The sequence below is a fragment of the Nothoprocta perdicaria genome, unplaced genomic scaffold (genome assembly GCF_003342845.1).
Source record: "Nothoprocta perdicaria isolate Ctin4 unplaced genomic scaffold, notPer1 scaffold_304, whole genome shotgun sequence".
NCBI classification, from domain to species: Eukaryota; Metazoa; Chordata; class Aves; order Tinamiformes; family Tinamidae; genus Nothoprocta; species Nothoprocta perdicaria.
In genome coordinates, this window is record NW_020455538.1 from 164438 (window position 1) to 175944 (window position 11507).

Consider the following 11507-nt stretch of genomic DNA (forward strand, 5'->3'; position numbering starts at 1 on the left):
GGTAAAATTCTGACCTAGTTACAGCCTCCTTTGCTGTGTTTTGCAGCCTGGGATCTCATCGTTTAGCTTCAAGTAATTTCGCTTTCATTTTTTTACTGGTCTGTAAATGTGATATTAAAGTTAGCAATACTATGGACAGTAATGCTACATGGTCAGAGTTCAGAGCATTCACCTTACTATTTCTTGGAAATTATTGAGCAGATAATGGAATTATTCCTGCATTTTAGTAATTACCAAAGCAATCAGTGGCCATAGAGGGGATAAAATGATTCTTTCAGTAAATCTTTAATTGCTTCTTCATGCAAAAAGAGGTAACATGCTATTCTTGACGCACAAATCTGGCTTTCCCCACCAATGCTCAGCTTTTGGAAAAAGACAGATTTGCTGTAATCCACACTAACGATTACAGAGCACTCCAGGAGCTCCAGCAGCCACCTTGTTCTCTGCATTGCCAGGGGTTTCCATGTTTGTGTGAGTTTTACATTTAGGGCTTCGCTAGTGTTATTTTCCTCTTTCCCTCCGTTTTGCCCTGTTTTGGGTGCATCTGGCCGCTCACAACAGGCAGCTGGGGGTCTCATGCAGCAGCAGCCCCAAGGCCACCAGCCGCTACAGCCGATCCCTGCAAGGCGACTGCAGCTCTGTCTGCAGGGCCAGACGGTTCCCCTGGGAGGCGGGTCGTGCTCTGCGGTGCAGCAGCGATGCCCTCTCGGCCGCCCTGCAAGCCGGGCCCCGTCCCGGCTGCTGCCCGTGTGGGGCTCCGAGGGGGCCTGCACACAGCCTCGGCTCGGCCTCCTTTTCCCTCGCTCCTGCTTTGCACCTGTGAGTTCGCCCCAGCCACAGAGAATCATGAAATGCTGTTGCATGAGAGCACTTGGGAAATCAATTTGCAGCGTAGTGTAAATTAGCAGTCCTGCCTGTGAGCAGTGTGTACTCCTACGCATCCAGCCCGACCCGCGCCGTGCTTGCAACCTCGCAGGTCCCTTGTCCATCAGCTCGGTGCCAGCCTTGGCTTGGAGCCTGCATTTCAACAGGCCAGATCCCATATGCATAACCCAATGCAKTTTTTTGTTTGGTGTGGGGTGAGGGCTTTGGAGTAAATTTCTGTTAGAAGAGTTGGTTTCTCCACCGTCATTTCAGGCTGTGAACAAGATATAACCCACTCTGTTAGTGGCATGAGCACAGGGAGAGGCTAAGGGATGTGGGGGAATGTGGTGGGATGTGGCCCAGCTGCGGCAGGGATGTGTGGGGGGATGCAAGAGGATGCAAGGGATGCAGTGGGATGTGGGCATGTGGGCATGTGGCAGGGCTGTGGTGGGATGTGGGGTTGCAGGGATGTGGCAGGGCTGCTGTGGGCGATGCGGCTGGGTTGTAAGGCAAGGAGGGGGGGATGCCAGGGGCTGGGGATCCATCGGGAGGTGGGAGGATGTTCCTGGCTGCCTGCACCTGGGCTGGGTCCACCCCAGCCTTGCTGGGGCTGCTGCTGGATGGGCAGTACCAGCTCTGCCCACCAGCAGGATCGCGGCCACAGGCAGGATCAAGCGTTGCCTGCACTGCTTGTCCCAGGGAGAGACCCGTCCAGCCGTTCTCAGAGCTGAGGAAGAACAGGGAAGGATGCAGTTTATAACAGACCCTCCTTGCTGAACTGGCATCTAGCCCTGTGTGTCAGCTAGACCTAGGGTTCCTCTGGAAAGTGCCTCCCCTGAGCAGGGGACAGAAGAGCTGAAAGACCTTTCAGAAGAGCTGGAAGACTCTCAGAAGTCACCTCAGCCAAAGCTGAGCCCATCTGCCATCGGGAATCTCTGCCTTGGCTGGAGATTTTGTAGGGAGAACTGCAGCGGTGTTTGCTGCTTGCAAACAGGAATTCTCCAAAACCCCTTGTTTCCAGCGCACTTGTAATTCACAGTGGATCACGTTTTTAATACAGCTGTCCTGAAGTTAGAGCCAGACTTCAAGATGCAGTAGATGCTCCACGGGATTCTGGGCGCAGCGCTGCGGGTGCCTTCCCAAAGCGCAGCTTCCCCGATCGCTCTGCGGCTGCGCTTGGCTGACAAGCCAACCTTTGTGGTGCTGGCCAGCGGGCAGCGCTCTGAGGACGTCTCCCCGCTGCTGGCAGGGACTCCTGGTGCTGCCCCTGCCCTCGCGGCCAGTGCGGGCTGGAGAGCAGGCGCGTGCGGTAGGCTGGGAGGATAGGTGCCTGTGAGCACATGCAGCTGCTGTTTAGCCCTGTGCACGGGACACTGAGCCAAATGCTCAGCCCACTTTTCCCTGTGTCACTCAGCAGAAAGAGCGCTTTCATTTCCTGTAGCCAGGGGTATTTGGAAGAGATGGTCTATGCTATAGTCCTGATGGTTCAGAATCTTCCAGGTGCCTCTAGAAGAAGGTACCTGTGTGTGGTCAGCATCCTCTCAGAGGAGGTTTCTGCTTGGTGCCACTGTGCTCCCACCTGGGATGCTGTCCCGGGAAATGGAGCAGGCTGGTGGTGGTGGGGARAGCCCTGGCTCTGCACAGGTGAAAAGCTGCATGGTAAACAGCTGCGTGCATGGGACATAGCAGAGCATCATGGAGGTGAGCGCCGCAGGTGGCGTGGAAGAATGAGGAGAGGTAGTGCAAGGTCAATAGGGATGGTGAGATGCAGCGACATCTCCCACCAGCTCCCTGCAGTGGTGGAGGGCAACCAGAGCCCTTTCCAGCTTGGCTTGTGGTTGGTTAATGGTAAAGGTGCTTGCAGCTCTTTCAGGAGCTCAGAGGGTTGACTATTTTGTTCTTAATTTTGCCTGAAAATGCTGGTATGAAAAGCAGCACTGAACAGCTGGTACACGTGTGTTGCTCCCCAGTGTCTCTAATCCCTGTGGGACAGGGCTGTGTGCGAAGCAGCCTGTGGCAGGAGGTGGCTGCATGGAGAAGGTGCAGGCCTTGGCAGTCTGTGCGGCTCTTCCACAGCRGTGTCCGATGCCACTGGGCTGGTCCGAGCAGACCTGGACACACAGAAGTCCTTCAGCAGTTTCACAACTACGTCATGTTGGGACCTGGAGAGCGGTGCCACTCGGGGCCCACGTCCCATGTCTCCACAGGAGCGGTGTCTCGGAGTGGATCCCTGGCTCCCCAGCAGCTCAGCCACAGCAGCAGGAGGCCCATGAGCCTCCATAGCCACCTCTCCACAACCTTGTGGTCTTTTGGCTGAAGTCTTTCATGTTCACGTCACAACAAATATGAATGATACTCTTCTGCAGTGATATGAGGGAGCAAAAATGGATGATGGATAGCTCTTGTCTTTAATCTCTGAATATCTTAAATCTAGCATCTTATGAAGCTTGTGACATCCCTAACAAGATGCCATAGGAAATATTCGAGACTTCAGCAGTGTAAATAGGAACAGAATCTTGTCTTGTGCTTGTGTGGAATCTCTTGGAAATCTGGAACACAAGCTGGGGAATGGCTGGAGGGGAAATTCAGTATTGTGGCACTGAGGTGACCCTGGCAAAGAGCTCAGTCCAGGCTTCCCTCTGCTTAGCTGTGCCTTTAAAACTCTTCACTAGTAGAAGTTGAAACTTAATCAACAGTAATTATGTCATCAGCACCATCTGTTGGAAATTGCTGAGACTCAAGATGCTGAAGCTTTTTCAGTAATTCTGCCCTTCTGCCCCAGAAAGTGTATGCAATGAATACCCCCTGCAGTTGTCTAACTGACCTTTATCTTCTCTCCGAATATTTCTCTCTACCTCTGCACCAAAATCCTGTTTATTGTTGAAGAGTATTGAGAAATATCTACTCTTTATAAGGCATTACATGAATCTCTATGTAGAGAGAAATATTATTGGAGGTGGTACAGAAGTACAATCACAGATAAGATACTAATGTTGAAGAACCTTCTAAAATAAATTCTTCATATAAATGGGAGTTTCATGAGTGACTGTTTTTCTTTTTTCCTCCTCTTTAATGAAGAACACAAATAAAATTGCAGATTCACTTTTGAGTACTGGGGCAGGCAGGGGGTTGATTAGAGTTCTCTAATTATAACTAATGACAGAAATAACATAGGCTCCTGTTTGCCTAGATATATGAATTGTGCCGTYTCACATAAACACAGCATACTTCCCCTTACTTCCTAATGCAAAATGATACAAAACCAGCCTAGCAAAYGGTGCTGCTGTAGGACTCAAGCACTTGGTCCACCTCTGCATCTCCAGGCGGGCTCCCTGGATTGTGGGTGGTGGAGGCAGTTGGGAGTGATACGGGAGCCAGGTGCTGGGCAAGGGCTCTGCTCCCACTGCTGCGTGCTCCCCGGGCACAGCTATTGCCGTGACACCCAGGGCTGCCCTGCAGACATGGCTCGTGTCACCCTTTCTCTTGAAAGCTCGTTCACTTAGTCTTCTAATGAGCACGTGCACAGAAACTGCCCCTGAAATGAATCCCAAGGCTGGGGGCAAGGCCCACATTCCCCTCCGTACCAGTGCTTGCAATGTGGTTCCCCGCTGCGGTGAATGATGCGGTGTGAGCTGCAGCATGTGCCATGGTGCATGCCACAGTGCATGCCATGGTGCATGCCACGGTGCATGTCACGATGCATGCCTTGGTTCATGCCATGGTGAGTGCCGCGAGAGCATCAGCGAGTAGCGGTGGGGAAGGGGAGCAGCTCTCTGCCACACAGCTGCAGCAGTTGATTTCTGTTTCATTTTTGCTCTCCCCAGGGAACTCCATGTTCATTAAGATGTTAAAATCCATTGTCTCATTCTTCCTCTAGGCAAAGGCAGATTTAGCTGGAAAATCCTTTTTTATTATYATTTTAGGGAATACACTGTAAATCCTACTCCATTCAAACAGGTTTCATAGTGGAACTCAATGAAATCCATCATTTTAAGTCTGTGAGCTCTGCTTAGGATGACAGTATCCATGCACGCAACACTGCATAGTTCTGAGACCTCCAGGGAAAAGAGTGTATGTAATATTTGTGGTTGTGTGTAACTGTGAGGTTAGCCCCAAACCCATTCTTCACAAAACCTGACCTGCACTTTGTTTCATTTCAAGGCCCGGGGAGGCAGAATCAATGTTGGAGCCTGAGAAGCGGACTGGGAATAGCATCAGGATGCAGCATAAGAACAACTGGAAACTTTCAGAACAGCCAGGTATTTGCCATGCTAGCACTCTTCRTTACGGACATCTAAGTTGTAAAGCACATTCTGACGTGCCCTGCTATGTGTAACAGTGGGTGCCTGCCTGAAGGTGTCTTCGGGTTCCCCAAGGAAGAGGGATCCCATCCGAGCAGCAACCTGTGACTCAACCATGTCATGCACAGAGACCAGGGCTGTGAGCCCATCGGCAGATGGAGCACTGGAGCACAGAGTCCGCGGGGACATGTGCTCGGCTTTGCCACAGAGAGCACAAACTGAGACTCAGGAAGCTCCATCCAAACATGGGGAAAATGTCTTTGCTGTGTGGGCAGCAGAGCACTGGAGCAGGTAGCCTGGAGAGGTTGTGCAGGCTCCTTCCTTGGAGACAATTCAGCAGCTGTTGGACGCGCTCCTGGGCACTGGGCTCAAGGAGAATGTGCTGGAGCGGGAGGGTGGGACCAGATGATCTCCTCATGTCCCTGTCAGCCYGACCCTTCTGGAATTCTCTTTCTTGTTAATGCTCTCTCTGACTAAAGTTCTTGTGTTTTGGATAATGAGAGGCTGAAAGAGCTGGTTTTATATTCTTTTTAAAAGGGAATCCCTTGGCTAGTTTCTTAAGATGTGGGAAACTAAATTTCTGCTTCRGTGTCCAGATGAACCTCAGAGTCATTTTCATTAAAAATAGTGTATTTATTAAGTATGCATTAAACAGACTTAGCTGGTGTGCCTTGAGTCTAGTTATAGTGGGAGACAGTTAAGGGTTATCCTGGACCTCCTGTGCTCYCAGAATAACTCGGTATCTAGTGCTGTGTCTGTGAGGTTAGAGGACAGCAAGCTGAGCAGAGTGCGCCATGGTGCTTCCTGCCACCCTCTGCAGTGCGTTATAAGTGAACTATTGTCCTGAAGGACTTCGTAGCATCTGTAACAATTGATTGACCGTTTATACAAGTGTTTTTTAATTATTTACCACCTTTATGGACTTCTTGTAAATGGAACATTAGTACAAATTATGATTTGTACCTCTTTAGTAGGAACTGAAGTTTTATGTGTAGTGGGAACAGATATAATATAGAATTAATCACTCTGATACTGGTCATAATGGACAATTCCTTCTGTTTATTTCTGTTATGGGATACCTTATACTCTGGGAGAAATAACCAAATATTTCCTCAAGTCATTGTGTCTTCTGTGACTACTTTGTGTCAACAATCTGCAAATTCAAGGTTGTGTGTGATATTTATTCTTATTATTCAATATTATATCTTTTTCAGTTGAAGAGAGGTCATAATTTTGCTAATCAAGATTATTCATTTGTTTAAATTTGCTCATTGTAAGGTCTTGCTATATCGAGGCTGAGGAAATCTACTGGACTAATGTTGGCTGTTATAATTTAAAAGATTAGTTCCTTTGAGTTCTATGACTGTCTCTTTTATTTTTATTTTTATTTTTATTTTTATTTTTATTTTTATTTTTATTTTTATTTTTATTTTTATTTTTATTTTTATTTTTATTTTTATTTTTATTTTYTTATTTTTTTATTCTTATTTTTTATTTTAATTATTTTACTTTAATTATTTATTTTTTATTTTATCCTGCCTGGAGAACTCCCTCACATATTTATGTATGTGCATGTCAATTAGTGCTTTCCTGCTCCATGATGAAGGTGTCCTGAGGAGTATGATTATTATAGACGATGCAGGTGGTTGGTACCATTTTGAGTTCAAACAAGGACTAGAGCTTATTGTATTATGCACTTGTATTTGCATTATAATAAAAGATATCCAACCTTAAAAGGTATCCTCAACCTTACTAGGCACAGAAAGGCAGATTGCAGGGAGGGTCTGAGAAAAATGAGCTCCCTTTTCTACTTCCAATCTTCCAGTTGTTTTTTGATGTAATGTCCTCCCAATGCCTCCTGCACTCATTATTTTATTATATTTTTATGTTATTTTCAGGGTTGAGGAGTGATGTTGAGTTACTGATAATGATGCAAATGGCCGTTACCAGTGTAACATGTCAGTACCTCTCTTTGGCTTCCCTCTGCCTTGTCTTGAGGTATGATTTTGAAAGTGAGCTTTGTTCCTATCTGCTGTGTTTCTGGAAGTTTTGGCAAGGAGATCTGGGATGACTCACCAGAGAAGCAGCAGAAATAGAGAAAACAGATGAGTGATGGATGACTTTCTTTTTTAAACATGAATTTACATGAGAAATGGCTCTCTCCTGGGGCTAGGGGGAAGGCAATGATTGGAATTATTTCTTATGGCTGACATCAGTGTCTACCCTTAGGCTAGTTACAAGGTAGGGGATTTGATTTGAAGCAAGAGCAGGCTTCCCATCCAGCAGAGACCCATTCTTGTCCTCAGTAAGTACTGGATGTGTTGGGGTTTATAGGTCTTCTTAGCCTGCCAGAATCTCCTCGCAAAATATCATCCCTTTGACATTTCAAGAAGGCATAAAGCTCTCTATTTATAAAATCTGTAATTTTGGTGGACTATTGAGACTCAAATCCTTTCTCCTTAAAGAAAGAAATTCTTGGAATAGAAAACCTGTCTGCAACATGTCCTTGAACAGAGCATTGTGTTAAAAGACAATATCATTGTCATGGAGGTCCATATGCCTAGCTGCTAAGGGAAATTGTCTGATTGTAGTCTACGTCAGACATCTTCCTTGGTGATAAACCCTGATATTTCCTCTTTCTGAGACATATAAATGCAACCTGTTGAAAATTCAAGCTGGATCCTCAGGTAATTACTGTAATAATAGCACATATGTGATAGAACAGTATAAAAGCAAAGAAGAGTAATTATTTTTCATTACAAGTAAAATACATCAGTGGCCCTAGAGACACGGCTCAGCTCATTCTTGATGCAACCCTTATAATTTAAATAAAGTGACACAAGTGGTATATCTCATCAAAAATGTTTGTATTTTCACCCATTAAGGCCAGTCAAACAATGCGGATATAGATTTCTATAGTGCTCTCCTGCCAACATTTTCTTTTGTTTCCATATTATGATTCTTTCATGACTGGTATCTGCTCACTATGAAACCTGTCCTTAGTAAGGGAACATTATAGATAGAAATAATCAAGCAGGACGTCAGTTCTATTTGCATGTCATGCCCCATCAACAGAGACCAGGAGTTATGTACATAGGCAGGATACTGCCTGAAGTGACGTTGCCATGCCAGCTGGTGGAAAGCATCCGAGAGGCCAGCAACGGCCTGCTCATCCTTCATCCCGTCTGCCTGTCTGAGAATCTGGTCATGAGTGATGGTGGCTTTCAGAGGCGTGCGGAGCCGTTGGACTGGGAGCAGGAGTCTGGGAGCAATTGGCTTGGGAGCTGAGCAGTAGGAGGTTCTCCTCCCCCAGGAACACGTGTACCCATGCCTATCTGCATAGCACTGGGCACTAACGACCAAAGAGCTGACCTATATGAAAACTAGAACCTGCCTGGGATGCGGCCCCTTTGGGAAGGGGTGATACAAGGGGCTCTACCGTGGTACGGTATCTGCTGTTGGCCCTTGGGGCTGGATTTGGATATGCAGGGAGATTTCTATCATGTTATTAGAAAGATAAGTCTACCAGTAATTGCAGCATTATGGGAGACTCTTGGTTTCCAGATACAGACTGGAGAACAAACACTGCTAGTATTAACAGGATCCAGATATTCCTGTTTGTGTTAGTCTCTAGGTTTCTTTGGATGAGGAAGAGTTTGGAATGTCTTTAAATCAAAGGTGTGAAAAAATACCCGGGATTTTTACCCTCAAGAGGAAGATCTCAAGGGAGGTGAACTGTATAAATACCTCAAAAGGAATTATGACTAATCAAACAGCCTATAATGGAAAGGAAAATATATTAGTCAAACAAGAATGTTGTATCTTAGTGGTGAATATTATGGAATAAAACTAAGGTTCCCAAAGACTATGTTTTAGGGAGATTTTAGGGAACTAATTCAAAGTTGTTCTATTAAGTGTTCTTTGAGGCTAGAAGGAGAAGTTAGAGGCAATTTAAAATATAATATATATTGATAATAAACTAATATTTTGCCTAAGTTTCCCTTAAACATGATTTCAACATTTTGGGCAGATGCAGGATGGCTAATGAGCCTTAAGGATAAGGAAACGGAGCTGAATTAGAGACTGTCTCAAAGATCTTGGTGAATCCAGTTGAAGGGATCTAAAGATCTAAATACAAAGATCTAAATATCTCTACCTCTGGAAGGATTTGTATGTAAAACTGCAAAAAGCTTTACAAAAACCTGAAAGTCAAGGTGATCTGTGTGGCTAGAAACCAGTGGTGATGTAGCCTCCAAGCAGAACGAGGAGAGAGGGCAGAACTAGTTGAATATTAGTGATTTGTTAAGCAGACCAAAAGCAGCTTAATTTATGAAGGGTTCATGAAAAGGTATGGAGGTAAATGACAAGATAAAATGCAACATAAATCTAGCAAACACCAGTCACCTTGGACTAAAGTGTTATCCTTTACTCAAAAAGGATTCTATTTCTAGATAAACAAAATGCATTTCATCTAAATACAACCAGGCAGTTATTACATTGCCACATCAAAAATTGTTAGGTAAACTAATGTTAATTTCATGTTAAAGTACAATTTCATTTAATGATGGTTCTGCAATCATCATCTCCAGTATGATTGACTTAGTGAGCGATGAACTGGCATAAGRGAAGATGACAACAGATAAAAGATACATTATTGAACTACAGGGAGGATAAAAGTGAAGTTTTTAAAGATTCAGTCATGGGATCAGATATATTTATAGTATTTGTATTAGTGGAGCTGACAAAAAGTAGAAGTACCCTAGAAAATCTGGAGTCAGRTCAGTATGGGAGCAGAGAGGGATGGCAATGTCATGCAGGAAAAAAATAACGATCTTGAGGACTGCAATAATGGGAACTGGCATAACTCTGCAGTACAATCCACAGGTTCTTGTATTTCAGGACCAACTGTTCTGTGCTAAGCTGGTAGTTCATTGATTAGAAGCAATAAGAAGGGTGGAAAACTTGCCTGAGTATGAGCCACTTGTGAGGCATGAGAGGCAGATGGGTTTGGTGAAGTAATTTGTGGGGCACCAAAGGAATGTTAGCACCATGAAAATAGCACTGATCCAACTTCGTATTCAAGCTGTGACAGTCCTGTTTAGCTCTGTTCACACCGGGACCAGTGTGCAGATGAGCTGCTGGCAAATGGGGCAAGGGGAGCGGATCCTCTGAAGTGGGGCTTTACCAGAGCAGTATGTGCAGCTTGGGAAAGGAAGCAGCAGAACAAGAAATGCAGGCTGGGGGTACTCGGGAAATGTTGATGGAGAAAGATCTGTTCAGGCTGTAGGACAGTACTGTCACGAGAAGAAGGAAGCCATGGCCTGATGAGAAAGGCAGGGTGTGGGCAAGGGGAAGCAAGAGTGAATTCCAAGAACTGCCCCCCCAAAGCGGCTTTGGGCCGCAGGGCAGCAGTGGGGTCTGCAGCGGGGTCCGATCCAACCRCGTCTGCCTCGTGTGAACTTACTGCTCCCTGTAGTGATGCAGCAGACTGGGATGGTGACAGTCCACGTAAGACGTGTGCTGTCCTCAAGCCTTCTTCCAGCTCAGGTGCTGAAACTGGAGCACTTGGTGATCTTTTCCAGGTCTTCTGTGTTAGCAGGTCCTGCCTGCAGCTCTTCCAAGGGGTAGGTATGCACGTCTCCTCCCAGACCAAGTGCCATGAGCTGCTGGGATGGATAAATTCATATATCCCAAATCTCAGAGCATCTGAGCAGGTATTTGAAACTGGAGCAAGAAATCAGCTGAAACTAGGTGAAATAATTAGATCAAAATAGTTTTTTTTTATTGAGAGTTCTGAGAGTTTACTAAGTGCTTTTACATCTTTCCTTTTTTTTTTTTTTTTTTNTTTTTTTTTTTTTTTTTTTTTTTTTGGTATTTTTTTCCTTTACTGAAGTGCAAATTTACACAGGACATTGTTATTTATAATTAAGTTTTGGGGGTATTACTGCTGAGTGGAAAAAGATTTTTTAAATGTTTGAAAGATGAAATGTATTCTCTTTCGGGATTTCAAAGAAAATGCAAGGATTGTTGAAGAAAAATATTAAAAGAATATGCAAAATTGGTCTTTTTGTTGTTAATGTTTTTCCTGGGAAATGAAACCATTCCTTTGTCAGCCTGAATGCTGCTTTTGCCCACTCCAGCACAGTATTGCCACTCTCTTCCCAGAGCAGGTCCTGAAGCAGATGTCCCAAACCAGATGGTGGCATCGGAACCTAAATGACTCACAACTGAAATGCTTTAGTCTTAAATTCCTCCCTGATGTTACTCCATCAAAGCCAATTAATTTGCCCCCCTGAGCCAGCATCCTCCAAACCTTTGCCAAGCAGCTTTGGCACATGGTTT